Raw genomic sequence first — 18076 nt, 5'->3', positions numbered from 1 at the left:
ATAATTTTAACATCTCCAATACCAACTATCGGACAACTAGCCTCATTGCCCATAGTGACTTTTCTTCCATCAACCTTTTGATAAGTTGAGAAGAACCTAGAGTTAAAAGTTATGTGTCTCGAACATCCCGAATCCAAAATCCAAGAATCATCACCACCCTTATATTCACTAGTAACGACAAGAGCACCAACATCATATAGTTCATCATCTACAACATAGGTAGCTTCGGCGGAGCTATCTTTTGCGGATTTGCTTTCACCGGATTGTTTGGCTTTTAATTTCCAACAATCTTTCTTGAGGTGGCCTTTTCTCTTACAAAAGTTGCAAGTCATGCTCCTTTTATTCCTACCCGATTCCTTAACAAACAAAGCATCATTGGGAACTCTAGACTCCTTTTGAGCAAATTGAGAATCAATAAGGTCCTTTTGAGTCAAGGCCTTTCTAACATCCTCACTACTCAAAGTGTCTCTTCCATATAACAAAGTTTCTCTAAAATGCTTATATGAGGGCGGTAGTGAAACTAACAATAGAATAGCCAAATCCTCATCATCCACTTTTACATCAATATTTTGCAAATCCATAACTATAGAGTAAAATTCATCAAGGTGCGGTTTCGTCGGCTTCTCTTCATGCAATTTGAGATCATACAAACGACTCTTTAACAAAAGTCGATTGGTAACACTCTTTTCCATATAGAGTGATTCCAATTTTTCCCATATGCCTTTTGAAGTTTCCTCCTTTACAACTTCTCTCAAAACTTCATTAGAGAGACAAAGTTGTATGGCAGATAGAGCCTTCGCATCCATTTCTTCCCATCTCGCCTCACTTATGCCTTCGGGTTTCTTCTCCACACCATCTAGTGCTTTATGCACTCCATTTTGTATCAAAATTGCTTTCATTTTGACTTGCCATAAGCCAAAGTTAACACTCCTATCAAACTTCTCAATATCAAGTTTCATTGTAGCCATGTTGCACCAATACAACCTCTAAAACACGATAACAACAACTTGGCTCTGATACCAATTGAAAACGACGATGCTATTAGAGTTCGAACAATGAGTTTCAAACTCCAATATTGCCAAGATCGATTGTATGAAGTTTTAGTGACAAACAAATTACGCTATCAATGAAAACAATGTTTATAGGAGAAAATAATGCAATAAAATGACACAAAGATTTAACGAGGTTCACCAAACTATGTGTAACACCCCGAGTTTTTCTGACGTCATTAATTAATATTTTAGTAACTTTTGGGGATTTTATAATTATATTAAATTATTTCTGAATTAATAAATTTCTTCATATATAAATTTAAATGTGAACTTATATACATATATTAAAAATATAATTACGATTTCTCAAATAAAGAGGTTCGAATTAAAATGATTATTTTATTAAAATGTGTGAACCCACGAAGGTGAGTCTAATAGTTGGGTCTCGCAAGAAAATAAACCAAAATAAATAAATAAATAAATAAATAAACATAATACTAATAATAGCAACAACGAGTATAAAAAGCCCGCGAAACCCTAAACACTCGAGAAGAGCCGCCATTCCTTCTCTTCATTCTCCTCCTTTCTTGCTCACTCCTCACGTTCCATTCCCTCCCCACACCACAGCAGCTGCCGGCACAATCAGCCACCCGCCGTGCTCCTTGCTCCACCAGCACGGCAACCACCCTCTACCCACGCACGAAGGTAACAACCAGCAGCAGGGGTTGCGATTTTTCCCCCCAAACAGCAGCTGCTCAGCATATAGCGCCAGCCTGCTGTCCTAACACCACCACTTGTTGTGCGTCTGCTGCAGCCACGACCTCCAGCAGCTCCTCCCCTACTGCCGTGAAGGCTGCCACCACCACCAGCCACGGTCCAATTGTGTGGCGTCCTTCACAACCATCTAGTCTTCACTCCTTTTCTAGTTCCCCTTGTGAGCAATCTCTTACCCAAATTAAGTTTGTATGTGTTGATATTTGATTTCTTATTATTTAGAGTTCATATTTGTTAAATTGGAGTATGAATATCTTGATTTTGTTATGGGTTTGATTATTATGGTGATCTGAAATTAGATAAGTTAGGGTTTATGTTATGATGAATTTAAAGGTAGTAATTTGGGTAAAGTCATTGAATCTTGTTGTGGGTAAGAATTTGATTGATGATTTGAATATACTTATGAATTGGGTTTTTGAAATGTGGATGAAAAGTGTTGAATTTTGTGTTATTTTTCATTGAATTCTTTTGTGGTTAAGAGTTTAATTGATGAATTGAACATATTCATGATTTAAGGTTTGAAGTGTGATTAGAAATTATGAGAATGGTGTTGATTGAATATTAGTTTGGTTTAATCCTATCATAGGTAATAGAAATAGTGTTATCTTTGAACATGAAATAATTAGAGTTTGATTTAGAAATGAGATTTCTAGTAGTGTGTGTGTGGTGTATGCTACTTGGGTGGTGTGATGATTAATCGAATAGCCTTATAAATTATTTTAAGACTTGGTTGATTATCGTTGTGGTAATTAGTAATGATTTTGATTATAGTTGACTATAAAAATGGTCTTGGTTGTTAATTGAGAGTAGAAGTTGCTAATTGTTAGTGACTTAATTGTTAGAGTTACTAATACCTCATTGGGTTGTTCTTGAAAATCATAAACACATAATTGTAATGAGCCATGAACATAGCGTCAACTGTTAAGAATTATTGAAGTTACTTGTATGATGTCTTGATTTTAGCTCAACCTTGGAGAATATAATAAATGATATTGCTATGCGATAACCTTGAGATTCGTTCTTGTCGCCATATTAGCACTACACTAACATTGTGAGACTTAATTCTGAATCGTCGTTTTATTTCAAGATAATGTGAATCGTTATAACTCAAAGTTAGCTGGTGTAATGAAACACTTGACATAATCCTTTTATTCTTTGTCGATAGAAAAACTTGTGTTATTGTCGAATTGACGATTATGCTTGGTGTTGAATGAGATGCGTACGTGTTAGAAGTAATTGAAATCTTGTCGTGAATGGATGGTTGTAGTTACTTTGGCTTTTAGCTGGTATGACAAAGTAGTTAAGGGAACTTATTAGTTCTACTCATAACTTATATAGGTGCTCATTTCGTAAGAGGAAAGTAGAGCCTTAGTTGGGTGATTTTGTGACTTTTGATTGTGCAGTAACGCTTACAGGTACGTACACGCAGTAACTAACCTCTATGTGCAATTTGCTTTAAGATATTATTGTTTATTGTGATAATATACATTGCATTGAAACTATGAGATACTGGTAAGTACACGCAGTAACTGATTCTTGCATGCATCTCCAATATATTTTCCTTGCGTGATAATATTATACGAGCTAGGTTGAATATGATTTGCTATTTAAATACTGTTAAGTTGTGTTACAAGTGAAAATCAGTTGTAAAGATGGTAGAGATTGAGTTCGGATATCGCAAGAGTAGAATGTTGGATTATATGAGATGGAATGGGAATGAGTCCCTTATTGATGAGATATTAAGTTGGATATTACTGTGACTCCACTGGATTGGTACCCCAGTTGGTTTAGTTCCCGGAGGCATGGATCATCTATATATGGTCGCTGTACGGGGGTATGATCATACTTTGCCATTGGGCGCCGGCATGGCCGTCACCGTCCTTGGCTGAGGTGTTGCCATGTGGGTCTTGCAAACCCCAATATGGTGGCCTCTAGTCACAAAAGAAGATACGTGGAATTAAGGAAGGAATAGAAAATGGTGAAGGCATTGAGAAGTGCACAGAAATGAGGAATGGTTGGAGTAGATTTTTATACATTGGAGTGTCCTTCTTCCCTCGTTTGTTGAATTGATTGTTGGTTGCATATATATAACTTGTTGCTGGATACTGACGTGTACGTGTTTGTGTTTATGTTTAATTGTTGATGACTTTCTATGATTGTCCTGCTATGACGCATTGGCCTTTGGTCTAATGTCGAGCAGCAGGAGGATTATAGACTGGCTTAGCAGGTACTGGAGCTTCTTATGTATTGCATTGCATTTGGGAAGAGTGATGAGCGCGAAGCATAACTTGTGTCATTACCCCTATCTTTCGATTTTGTATCTCTTGTTATCCTTTGTAAATTTTGATTGTATATGTTTTGTTATGAGGCCTTGTGCCCTCCCACGTGCATTTGTATTTCCGCTGCGTAGTTTATAACTCTGTATGGTTTTGAGGAGTTAAGTCTTTTTAAAACGCAAACGTCGACACTGGAACCACGATCCATGCTTGGCATGTTGATTTGAGAAGCCGGCGACGAATTATTCCGCCGTGACATAGCTTTGATAGGCCATTGGTGCCTTTACTTTATTAGTTTTTGAATTAACTTTTGTTTTCTACAAAGACGCACAATTTTAAGGCAGATGCTGCCAAAATTTCCACTCACCTTTTTAAAGATAATAATTAAAGTTTATATAGATTCTTTTCCTTTTTCTTTTATGTAACACCCGAATTTCCTCCCGTCCTTTACGGTTTTGGTTTCGTTAAGGGGTCGGAAATTCTGGGGTGTTACAGGTGGTATCAGAGCCAGTGGTCCCTATTTTCGACGTTTTGTGTCTTCCAATTTGTTGAGAAATTTCTTGAAGTTATAAGTTATTCGTGAGATTTGGGTAGACATGGGATAGGTGCATATATTACATAATGCATAATGATTGCCATTGCACGTGCATAGATCAATATATAGTTTGTTTAGCTTGTTATGAGATTCATTCTCATGTGTGTTATTATAAATAATAATTATAATGTTGGTTGAATGATGACATGATTTAACAAATCAGTAGAATTGAATGATGTATTATCAAGAAATAATGAAATTTTTGAGTATTTGTTTCAACTCATGAGTTGTATTATAAGTAATCATTATGAAGATATGACGTATGAATGACAAAATTCTAGAGAAGTTGGTTGCATCGGGAACTTTCTCTTGCTTGTGATGATTATATGAAGTTTAGTCTTATGTGTCTTGAACATTTGTTCATGTTAATTGTTTTCATAAAGCTTACGAGTTTCGATATTGATTCTATACATGAACCCACTGTTTATTTATCTGCTTGAGCATCCCCTTTGTCAAGTGCATTCGTTCATCATAACATAGAAGTGGTGATTATAATTCTCTTGAATATGTTTAATGACCGTGCAAGTATGATCGTAAGTAGTTTGAACTAAAATAAGGATAAGAGCTAAAGTGTAATAAGAATTCGATATACAGTGAATGAAAGAAAGGGGGTCTGTATGTGATACCTTGTAAATAAAGTTTTATTCACCAGTTGATGATGATAATGCGGTCATAGTTAAAGTATAGATGCGTTAAAACCTAAATATTAAGGAGAATTTTAAGAGCATGTTAAGAGTCTATAGTTTGAGAATTCTACCCCCAATTTCGAACCATGATCTATAAGAGTATTATTGATATATTCTTCATATAGTGATGAGTTGAATTTGCGAGATTGTTTTCAACGTCTCTAAGTGTTTAAAGATGATGCTATATCAGCTGAACTAAATTATCACATTAGTATTGTTGTTCAAACTAGAATTGCCTTAATATTTTCATTTGAAGTTATAATTCTTACTAGGTTGAGGCTCTTGACCCGTGTAATTAGCTATAGCAACGTTGGTGTTGAGTTTTAGTGTGGTATAATCGTGTCTACCATTAAACGTTTTCACTCTGATGCGGTGATTGATACTGATGCCTTAAATTGGTTAATGTAATATATATTTGTTAGTTCTAAACCTAACATCTTATGCTTGTAGTGAGACCTTGAGAATCAATTGAGAGTGGAAACGATAGTCACATATTAACCTTAGTAATCACTTTATATATATACTTTGATGAATTATAGACTATAAGGGTCCCTTGTCATTGATTTTGATTTTTATAAGCATCCAACTCTCATCATAATGAATATAATATTTCATGTTTGTCGAGTGATAATGACCTTTCAATCACTATTTGCTTAAAAAAAAAAAAAAAAAAAAAAAAAAAAAAAAGTTGAAGTGGCTCTTTGGATAAAATATGGGTGATTTTGAGTTTGAGTATCAGAGGAGAAAATTTTCATTCGCAAGTCCTTTGAGTTTGGTATTTCGTTGAGACATGGTATATCATTCATACATAAGTCGGCAACTTTATATTAAAAAGGATTGCTAAAGAATAATCATCATAAACAAATTTGCACGTTAGGGGCCTAAGGATTGACTCGAGGGAGCACTATGGAGTTAAAATTGATAATTTTGTCTTATTAAATGCTTATATGGAGTGATGAATGTTTTAATCGGATCATAATGTGAAGAAGAATCGTGACGGTTTTTAAACGTTAGCTAGATAGAATGATTTTTGAAATTAAAAGGGAATCAATGATATTATAATTTGTTTTCCTCATGGCCTTCTGGGCAGTTACAGCACATAAGGATAAAATAACCTGATGATGAGGTGGAATAAGCGTCTTTGTGCGTGTAAGATACAGTTAAATGTTTTAATTCTTTTTGAGTATCTCTTTGATCACCAATTTAATAGGCAGTGTATTGAAATGATAAGACCTAGATGAGATTCTAAATGAAACTGACTTTATGCAAGTTATTGTTTTAATAATGATTGATGTGATAAGTTGGAGAGTTACTAAAGATAGTGTAGTCCTAATAAAAGTCAAGAGGTGTTTTAAACCTAAACATTGAAGAAACGACAATGAGTATGCGAATAATTACAATTGAGAGATGAATCGAGATAATGGATTATGTCTTAAACGATTATTATACACAATCGTTATTATGCGATAAAGAGAGTTAAACAATATTCGCACTTGTGTTAAGAAGAGTTTTAATTTGATGGTACTAGATCATTGGATCGTAATAAACATTTGATGAAAAGAGTCTTGAAAATTTGACGTGTTTTAATACAAACGATTATGTTATAGTTGTTAGTTCTAAGTTTCGCATTTTACGTTGAAGGGTGATCGAATTCCACTTGTTTGCGAAGGAATAATTGTGATGCAAAATTTCAAATGTTGCGTAATTTGGTTGGATTGTGTCGTTGTATTTCAGTATAGTGTTAGGATTAATAATGTACCAGTCATATGGTTGCGATAATGGTCTTATAGTTAGAGGAAGTATTGTGATGAAAATGTTATGATGTAGATTGGATATTATGAAATTAGTGTTGGTATCGCAACTTTATCAAATTGTGTGATACATGACTGCTTTGCTATTAATATTGGAAATTGCGGTGATATAGGTGTATTCATCAGTTATTTTTCACCTTGTATTTTTTTTATATACATAAAATGTCATCTTTGTTGATCATCACTATTATTATTAGTTTATTACCCTATTAGTACCATTAGTATTGTCGTTATAAATGGACATGATGCATTACTTTAACCATATATTAGCTCGTGATCTTAATTGATATAAATTATATACTTTCAACATATCTAGTCGTAGGGTAAATGAATAGCTGACAAGTGTTGGTGACCTTTGACATTGCCCTTCATGATTCTAAATCATCCTCATATTGACGTAATTAAAAAAAAAAAAAAAAAAATTTGATATTATGATGGATAAAGAATGTTATTATTGAATAATTACGATATGTGTATTAGTATCATGACTGTGAACATATAATTATTTACTATAGTAACTTGCTAAAACGTGTTATATATAATTTGATTATATACTTGAAACATGTATTATGTTTTGTGTTATTAATTTGAGTTGTTAATCTATTAATCAAGTTATGATGTATGATTCAAAATGTTATAAAATGATTTGATCATATATGATTAATGAAAGGAGCAATTTCGTGCACTTTACTTTTAGGACTTTGTTGTTTTGATATTTTACCCCCATTCATGGTTCAAATTATAATAGCTAAACTTTTCGTACATTACAAGATTATCACAAAGTACGACCTTAGGCGGTCACATAGAAGTGGAAAGGTTGTTTGAAGAATAACATTAGATAACAGGACATTTCGTGTTGTTACAAGTTCAAGTGATACATTTTTTTTTTTTTTTTTAAAAGCCACATCTGCTAGATCTGTTATTTTTGTAAACATTGAGAAGAGTTGTCTTACTAAGAGAACATATTGAGACCCAGATACTAGGGTATGTAGTACTGAGATCGAAGAGATGAAATAATTATAGTTCCATGGTCTAACCACACTATCCTTGCATATGTTTTGAGGTTAGTGAGTTACGTGGTCGTAACTAAGTTTTAAGGGGGGTAGAATGCGGTAAAATTTCGCGCATTTAGACGCATTTCTCTTGCGTTTTCACGCATTTTTGTCTCTATGATAACAACCTATTACAAACTTACATGCTTTCGGTTCATTGTTTGAACCTATCTATGTGATATCTACGTGCTTTGATTGATTGTGTAAATCAATTGGTGTGATATTTGCATGCTTTGGTTGACCGTGTTGAGTCAATTGTATGATTTTACATGCTTTTGATTGATTGTGTTAAGTCAATTGTGTGATATATACATGTTTTGATTGGGTGTTGAGTTAATTTAAATGATTATGAATGCTCGAAATGAAATATGTATGAACTTTTGAATAGAGTGAGTGTAATAGTGTCAATAAGGTCACGATCCTTGAGTTAATTATGGAGCTTAAAATCGTTAAAACACCTTCATGAGATATTAGAAATAGAATTTTCATTAATTGTACTCTTGTTAAACTAGTTTCGGGGACGAAACTCCTTTTAAGGGGGGTAGTCTGTAACACCCCGAGTTTTTCTGACGTCATTAATTAATATTTTAGTAACTTTTGGGGATTTTATAATTATATTAAATTATTTCTGAATTAATAAATTTCTTCATATATAAATTTAAATGTGAACTTATATACATATATTAAAAATATAATTACGATTTCTCAAATAAAGAGGTTCGAATTAAAATGATTATTTTATTAAAATGTGTGAACCCACGAAGGTGAGTCTAATAGTTGGGTCTCGCAAGAAAATAAACCAAAATAAATAAATAAATAAATAAATAAACATAATACTAATAATAGCAACAACGAGTATAAAAAGCCCGCGAAACCCTAAACACTCGAGAAGAGCCGCCATTCCTTCTCTTCATTCTCCTCCTTTCTTGCTCACTCCTCACGTTCCATTCCCTCCCCACACCACAGCAGCTGCCGGCACAATCAGCCACCCGCCGTGCTCCTTGCTCCACCAGCACGGCAACCACCCTCTACCCACGCACGAAGGTAACAACCAGCAGCAGGGGTTGCGATTTTTCCCCCCAAACAGCAGCTGCTCAGCATATAGCGCCAGCCTGCTGTCCTAACACCACCACTTGTTGTGCGTCTGCTGCAGCCACGACCTCCAGCAGCTCCTCCCCTACTGCCGTGAAGGCTGCCACCACCACCAGCCACGGTCCAATTGTGTGGCGTCCTTCACAACCATCTAGTCTTCACTCCTTTTCTAGTTCCCCTTGTGAGCAATCTCTTACCCAAATTAAGTTTGTATGTGTTGATATTTGATTTCTTATTATTTAGAGTTCATATTTGTTAAATTGGAGTATGAATATCTTGATTTTGTTATGGGTTTGATTATTATGGTGATCTGAAATTAGATAAGTTAGGGTTTATGTTATGATGAATTTAAAGGTAGTAATTTGGGTAAAGTCATTGAATCTTGTTGTGGGTAAGAATTTGATTGATGATTTGAATATACTTATGAATTGGGTTTTTGAAATGTGGATGAAAAGTGTTGAATTTTGTGTTATTTTTCATTGAATTCTTTTGTGGTTAAGAGTTTAATTGATGAATTGAACATATTCATGATTTAAGGTTTGAAGTGTGATTAGAAATTATGAGAATGGTGTTGATTGAATATTAGTTTGGTTTAATCCTATCATAGGTAATAGAAATAGTGTTATCTTTGAACATGAAATAATTAGAGTTTGATTTAGAAATGAGATTTCTAGTAGTGTGTGTGTGGTGTATGCTACTTGGGTGGTGTGATGATTAATCGAATAGCCTTATAAATTATTTTAAGACTTGGTTGATTATCGTTGTGGTAATTAGTAATGATTTTGATTATAGTTGACTATAAAAATGGTCTTGGTTGTTAATTGAGAGTAGAAGTTGCTAATTGTTAGTGACTTAATTGTTAGAGTTACTAATACCTCATTGGGTTGTTCTTGAAAATCATAAACACATAATTGTAATGAGCCATGAACATAGCGTCAACTGTTAAGAATTATTGAAGTTACTTGTATGATGTCTTGATTTTAGCTCAACCTTGGAGAATATAATAAATGATATTGCTATGCGATAACCTTGAGATTCGTTCTTGTCGCCATATTAGCACTACACTAACATTGTGAGACTTAATTCTGAATCGTCGTTTTATTTCAAGATAATGTGAATCGTTATAACTCAAAGTTAGCTGGTGTAATGAAACACTTGACATAATCCTTTTATTCTTTGTCGATAGAAAAACTTGTGTTATTGTCGAATTGACGATTATGCTTGGTGTTGAATGAGATGCGTACGTGTTAGAAGTAATTGAAATCTTGTCGTGAATGGATGGTTGTAGTTACTTTGGCTTTTAGCTGGTATGACAAAGTAGTTAAGGGAACTTATTAGTTCTACTCATAACTTATATAGGTGCTCATTTCGTAAGAGGAAAGTAGAGCCTTAGTTGGGTGATTTTGTGACTTTTGATTGTGCAGTAACGCTTACAGGTACGTACACGCAGTAACTAACCTCTATGTGCAATTTGCTTTAAGATATTATTGTTTATTGTGATAATATACATTGCATTGAAACTATGAGATACTGGTAAGTACACGCAGTAACTGATTCTTGCATGCATCTCCAATATATTTTCCTTGCGTGATAATATTATACGAGCTAGGTTGAATATGATTTGCTATTTAAATACTGTTAAGTTGTGTTACAAGTGAAAATCAGTTGTAAAGATGGTAGAGATTGAGTTCGGATATCGCAAGAGTAGAATGTTGGATTATATGAGATGGAATGGGAATGAGTCCCTTATTGATGAGATATTAAGTTGGATATTACTGTGACTCCACTGGATTGGTACCCCAGTTGGTTTAGTTCCCGGAGGCATGGATCATCTATATATGGTCGCTGTACGGGGGTATGATCATACTTTGCCATTGGGCGCCGGCATGGCCGTCACCGTCCTTGGCTGAGGTGTTGCCATGTGGGTCTTGCAAACCCCAATATGGTGGCCTCTAGTCACAAAAGAAGATACGTGGAATTAAGGAAGGAATAGAAAATGGTGAAGGCATTGAGAAGTGCACAGAAATGAGGAATGGTTGGAGTAGATTTTTATACATTGGAGTGTCCTTCTTCCCTCGTTTGTTGAATTGATTGTTGGTTGCATATATATAACTTGTTGCTGGATACTGACGTGTACGTGTTTGTGTTTATGTTTAATTGTTGATGACTTTCTATGATTGTCCTGCTATGACGCATTGGCCTTTGGTCTAATGTCGAGCAGCAGGAGGATTATAGACTGGCTTAGCAGGTACTGGAGCTTCTTATGTATTGCATTGCATTTGGGAAGAGTGATGAGCGCGAAGCATAACTTGTGTCATTACCCCTATCTTTCGATTTTGTATCTCTTGTTATCCTTTGTAAATTTTGATTGTATATGTTTTGTTATGAGGCCTTGTGCCCTCCCACGTGCATTTGTATTTCCGCTGCGTAGTTTATAACTCTGTATGGTTTTGAGGAGTTAAGTCTTTTTAAAACGCAAACGTCGACACTGGAACCACGATCCATGCTTGGCATGTTGATTTGAGAAGCCGGCGACGAATTATTCCGCCGTGACATAGCTTTGATAGGCCATTGGTGCCTTTACTTTATTAGTTTTTGAATTAACTTTTGTTTTCTACAAAGACGCACAATTTTAAGGCAGATGCTGCCAAAATTTCCACTCACCTTTTTAAAGATAATAATTAAAGTTTATATAGATTCTTTTCCTTTTTCTTTTATGTAACACCCGAATTTCCTCCCGTCCTTTACGGTTTTGGTTTCGTTAAGGGGTCGGAAATTCTGGGGTGTTACACTATGGCTACGTCCTCCGGTGTGTAGTATCTCTTATATTATTAAAAGGAGTTCAAAGAACTCTCAAATATGGAGAATTACAATAGAGAAGAGATATAGGCTAGTGTTTGGCTTGGGGTGTATTTTTGTGGATGTATTCACCAAGTGAATGAGAGCTCTTATTTATAGGACTAGGTACATAAATGTCATTAGCTCACTAAATTACATAGTTAATATTGAGCAATGAATACTAAGAATTAAGTCTAAGGAGTTGAAAGGTCGAAAACAAACATCCTATGCACATCAGAGACTTCGCTCGACCGGAACAGAGAGCTCGCTCGTTCGAGCGGCTCGGTCGAGCGAGAAGCAGCATAATCTGGAGCATTCTGTCTGACTGCTCGACTAACCAAAAAAGGACTCGCTCGGTCGAGCGGAGCTCGCTCGGTCGAGCGAGTAGGTCGAGCGACCCTTCAGATCTTCTGACAGTAACTTTGTTCGAGCATCTCATAAATCAACCCTTACATATTCTTCATTAACCCATATTAACACCCATAATTCTTCATCAATACTCCACACATAATTGCACCCATTTAGTTACCAAATAATCAAGAGTCACACTCATGAATTCATCCCATTAAGTGCACTCAAGTCACACCAATCACAACACAATCTTATAATATGTCAATTTAGGAAATACTTAACCCAATGTCCCAATGAGATTACTCCCAAGGAGATGACACAATAATAAAAAAAAATTAAAGGGGGTGGATTAGTATATTAGCGAATTATTGTAAGTACGCTCACTTTTAATGTATAATAAAAGATAACACATTTTACACCTCCCGTTTCAGCCAAATATTATAAAAACATTATATTACTCCAATGAAAAAATGTGATCACTTAACTATATTTTTCTAACAGATTAGTCATCACATATAAAATAAATACGATTTTAGCAAATATATCAGAACGAAAAAAGTAGATTTTAGTGGAGTACATAGCTACTATAGATATGTACGTCAAAATATAGTATTTGTTAGACCGTAATATTTCGTCACATAATCACTTCTTAGGCTCACTCTTGTGGACACATTCACAATAGGCACCCATGATCTCTGGCTCACAAAGTCACGGTTAATATGCATTGACTTGCGTACATACATAATGGGGTTTAATATTTTCAAAAATCGTGTGGCTGTAAGAGAATTACCAACCAAATATTATATGTAAGTTTATAACTCACTATTTTAGTGACGTGAGATTTTAATTAGATGATTAAAACTCTAAAATTATATTTAGTAGAGGTAACTTGACGGTATGATTCAAGAAAATCACCTGATGCAATTGACGTTACAGTATATATTGTAATGTTGTTACAGTAATTTTTTTATCTTTTGTAAGAAATGCATCGATGAGTTACATCATATAGCAGAATATAATGATGAAACTGCAGTGGTAATGCAGTCCTACTTTTGTGTATAGTATGAACCCTAAATCTTAAGATTTAGAGTAAGTTGTATGGGTTACAGGCAAATTATAGAATCAGATAATAATGAAATTCAGATATTCTTCCAGTGCAGTGTTATTAGTAAACAAGAAACTGTCACAATTGATAGGAAATTCTTCACATATGAGACAAGATTTTAAATTGATAAAATAGTGAGTTGTGGACTTGCATATATATTAGGTGAGCTAATTCTTCTATTATCATACTCCCTCCTATTCAGCTTATGTGTCCCATTTCCTTTTATGGTCAAGTCACTTTAATTGTCTCATTTCTATTTTTGGTATGAGTTTTTGACTTTTATGCCCTGAGTAATTTTATCCTATTTTCAATTATACCCTTTATTACCCATTCTAATTTTCCTCTCTTACATTAAAAACCCATAATACCACTCTCTTTCTTACCCTTAGGGTCCCACTTTTGACTTTCCTTAAAATCTGTGAAAAGTCAAATGGGACTTCGAAGGTGAATAAAAGGGAGTATGATTTTAGGAAATAATGAACCTCACTAAAATTATGCAAGTCAACGCTCTTTACTTGTGAGTTTGTGGGCCCAAGCCCACGTGTGTCCCGTGTCCACACGAGTGAGCCAAACTAAAATTATGTGACGAATTTTTACGGCTTAATATGGTATCAGAGCTGAAGGTGGTTTCTGGTATGATGTGGCTCACATGTGAGGAAGAGTGTTGGAGATACTTCACATGTGAGACAAGATTCCACATTGATAAAATAGTGGGTTGTGAACTTGAATATATATTGGGTGAGTTAATCCTCCTACTGCCGTATGGTTTTGGGAAACAATGAATCTCACCAAGTGTATGGCAAATCAATGCTCTTGACCCGTTGGTTTGTTGGCCCGAGCCCACAGGTGTCCCGTGTCCACACGCGGGGTCCACGGGAAGATTATATGCCGAATTATCACGGCCTAATATAAATTGTGAGATTGAAGAAAAAGTGTTGCATGAATGATAATAAAATTAACAAAGTGGTGAAGATATGTCCAAAAAAATAGTAATAAAGTTAAATGGACTAACTAAAAGTTTTTTTTTTAAAAAAAATGGATTGACTAAAAAGGAAAATGTACATGACAATCTCTAAGGAACAAAATTTCGGATTTGTGAAGATTTAGAACAAAATTAATACACCTTCGTTTCATCCAATTAAGTTTGATACATTTGAAATAGTTATAGTTTTTGAATTGTAATTAGAGAATAAGATGAAAAATAAGTAAACGAAATATATTTGTATATATAAATGAGATAAAAAAGTAATAATAATGAGTTTTTGAATGAAATTAAAAAAAATTGTTCAATCATATTTGTCTTATTACAAAGTGGTTTAAAAAAAGACGGACTAAAATAAAATATATATCTAACGATCTTGGTTTAATCATACCTTAAACTTTTGAGTTGTGATTGTCATTAACATGATAAATTGGATCGAAACACCAAGATTGTTCTTATAATCTATATATATTAGTCAATAATGCATGATATTAATAATTCTATTTCTCATCATCAAGTAATAATAAAGTTGAGAAAACTAATACCTTTAATAATTTTAATTTGTTTGCGAAAAAATTCATTAATCACCAAGGAAGTATCATTCGTTGGAAAATCTTTCTGTTGAAAAATCTATTTAACACACAATAAATAAGAATTTTAATGTTTCTATAGCCATAATTAATACAATAATTTATCTAACAAAACTCATTTCATTAGCTAACAAGAAAAATATTTGTTTTATGACAGGAAGTAATTTATTACTCGACAAAGAAATATTTATTCGACAAAAAACATTTTATCATCTGACAAGAAAAAGAGTGTTAGCCCAACAAGAAATAATTAATTAATTGACAAACAAATATTTTTTCGACAAAAAGTATTTCATTAGCTGACAAAAAAAATATTTGTAAGCTGACAAGATATAATTCATTACTTGACAAAAAAAAATATTAATTTGACAAAATTTTATACGTTAAAAACTAATTATTACATTGATGTATTATTAGTCGACAAAAAGTCATTTTCCGAAAAAAGAAAGAGTTATTAACTAATAACAAAATTTTCATTAGTCGACAAATGAAAGGAAAACACACATCGTCGTTAAGCAATGTCTACAGAAACTTTATTAGCACTTAAGAAAAACTTTATTCATTAATCTACAAAAAAAAAATATACTAACTAACTATAAAAAAGGGTCAAAAGCTATTGATTTTTGGCGACCATATTAAGTCAATATAAAATATAATACTCGTGAAAGAATAAAAACTAACATTTTAAAGAACAAAAAAAAAAATTCCATTAAAATAGCTTAGCTAAAAAGATTCACATTAAGAAATTACATAAACTTCTTTTTCTTCAAGCTAAGCATAATATTTGAATTAAAATGCAAATTCTTAAATTATAATAAAATAGATATGTTTATACACAAGCTAGCTACCATGGAGGGTGTAGAAGAAGAAGAATAAGCAAAATACTTACTTGCTATTTAGAAAAGCAATATGAAGTCTTAGAACTACAAACCACATCAAGAAAATTAGGGTTTTGAAATTCTCATGAATATAATGAAAGATGACCCTACAGCTTCTCATATATGATGATATTTCTTTGGCCTTTTCATACATTAAAAACAAATTTGACAATCTGATATATTACCTGATTTTGTAACTGAATTCGACTTTTGACTTGATTTCAAAATGAATTTAAAATTATGTAAAAATTAATATGGATACAAAAATCCGACTCAAAACACGTGACTCGAAATGGACAGTACAATGACCCGAATGAACACCGACCTCAACTTATAATAATATTTTCTTATAACATATTATTATTAATAGCAATTTCAAAAGTATAAGTTTATTTGTGTAGTCTTTGTAAACTGTGAAAAACTGCAAGTAGGAAATGTATGCTCACAATTACAACGGCAACAAGGCTACATCCTTGATATGCGAACAATGCACGTTTAATTTCGGGCTTTAGAGTAATTATGAAATGAAGTTAAATTAACCCTTCAATAAACAGCAAAGCTACATCTAATATTTCTTTGACATTTTGAAATTGCTCAACAAAGATAGAATCTACAAACTCACCATAATTAAATAAAAATTAAATTAAATTAAATTAAATTAAATTAAATTAAAATTAAATTTTCATCTTTTATGTTGATTTTAAAGTTGAAGTCATTTCAATAAAAATTCAACATAATTATTTACTACATTTAAAGTTGATTTCTAAAAGAAGCTTAAATTTTAAGTATTTAAAAATTAAGTTTTTATCTCAAATGTTAGGAAGGGTACAGGAAAATGGATTGATTGTGATGCTCGGAAAAATTAGTAGGAAAATAGTCGAAAATAAAAGCGCGTAAATTCCCTCCCTTACCAATTTTTTATTTCGCAAAAATTTTCTACTACCATGGTGGTAGTTGAATATTTAGTCGGACATCAGAACTTCCGATGAACTTAATTTTAGTCGAAAATTCCGACTATCACAAAGTAGTAGCAAATGTAGTTGGAAATTTTACTGATTAATCATAGTCGGAAATTTCAGTCGTTTTATCGAACCAACATTATCCCTATTTTAGCCGAAGTTGCCCCGAACCGATTAACGTTCGAAAATGGGAAAACTGAATCCGAACTGTAACTGATTTTTTATAACCGACATATAACCGTTAATAGATTACCTGAACCTAATAGTGACCAACCCGAATCATGCTCAAAATCGAACTCGATCCAGCTAAAACCAACTTAACCCAAACGAATTTTTAATGGAACTGCGGTAAACCTGAACCAATTTTTAACATAGAAGTATGATCGATTCATATTCAATCATCTTATTACTTAATCTATTAAAGTGATAGATATTTTAATAAATTAAATTTTATTAAATTTTAATTAACAGACTTGCGGAGTTCGCTTCAGCCGCACTCGATCCCATCAGTTGCAGAATTTCATTTTATTCTTTCTTGAGTCGAGGGACTCTTTGGCCGCGCTCTCTTTTATGAGTATGAGTTGCCGCCGTCCTTTCCTTCCCAGACCCTGGCCGTAGTTTTCTATGGGTGGGATACACTGGGTATGATGATGATGAATCAATGGTCGATGTTTATTTAACTACTTTTCATCAAATAAGAAGAAAAACAATAGAACATTAATTTTGATTACAATTAAACAAGTAAAAGTAATAAAGTAATAATCACCAATTGATTTTCATTTTAACTATTTTGCTTTAAGTAAATGAATCTTATCATCAAATAAAAAATGACTAACAACTTAATTTGATATTCACTCGATTGATAATAATTTGTAATTATTCTACTTGAAAAAAGTACCCAAACCCGATCTGTACCCGGTAAAACTAAATCAATTATTAACCGATGACAATCCGAGACAAATTGACACTAGACTCGAACTTTAACCGACACCAAACCGATGCTAAAATAGCTCGAATAACTGATCTTCAATCGAACTATGACAAACCGACCGACCCGAATGCGACCCGCCGTAACGAGCATCCGAAATTAATCGA

The 18076-nt window shown here is 33.4% G+C and overlaps 1 long non-coding RNA gene across 1 annotated transcript; it reads left to right on the top strand.

The window, feature by feature from the left end:
* Positions 1 to 3190: 3190 nt before the first annotated feature.
* LOC130803894 (uncharacterized) lies at positions 3191 to 12013 on the top strand. The gene is made up of 3 exons (XR_009039955.1): positions 3191 to 9459; positions 10638 to 10714; positions 11500 to 12013. It is a non-coding gene; the product is annotated as an uncharacterized LOC130803894 (long non-coding RNA).
* The last annotated feature ends 6063 nt before the right edge of the window (positions 12014 to 18076 follow it).

Source organism: Amaranthus tricolor, chromosome 17 (genome assembly GCF_026212465.1).
Source record: "Amaranthus tricolor cultivar Red isolate AtriRed21 chromosome 17, ASM2621246v1, whole genome shotgun sequence".
Lineage (NCBI taxonomy): Eukaryota > Viridiplantae > Streptophyta > Magnoliopsida > Caryophyllales > Amaranthaceae > Amaranthus > Amaranthus tricolor.
The sequence above is the reverse complement of the archived record's forward strand: the minus strand, read 5'-3'. Positions and strand labels throughout refer to the sequence as shown.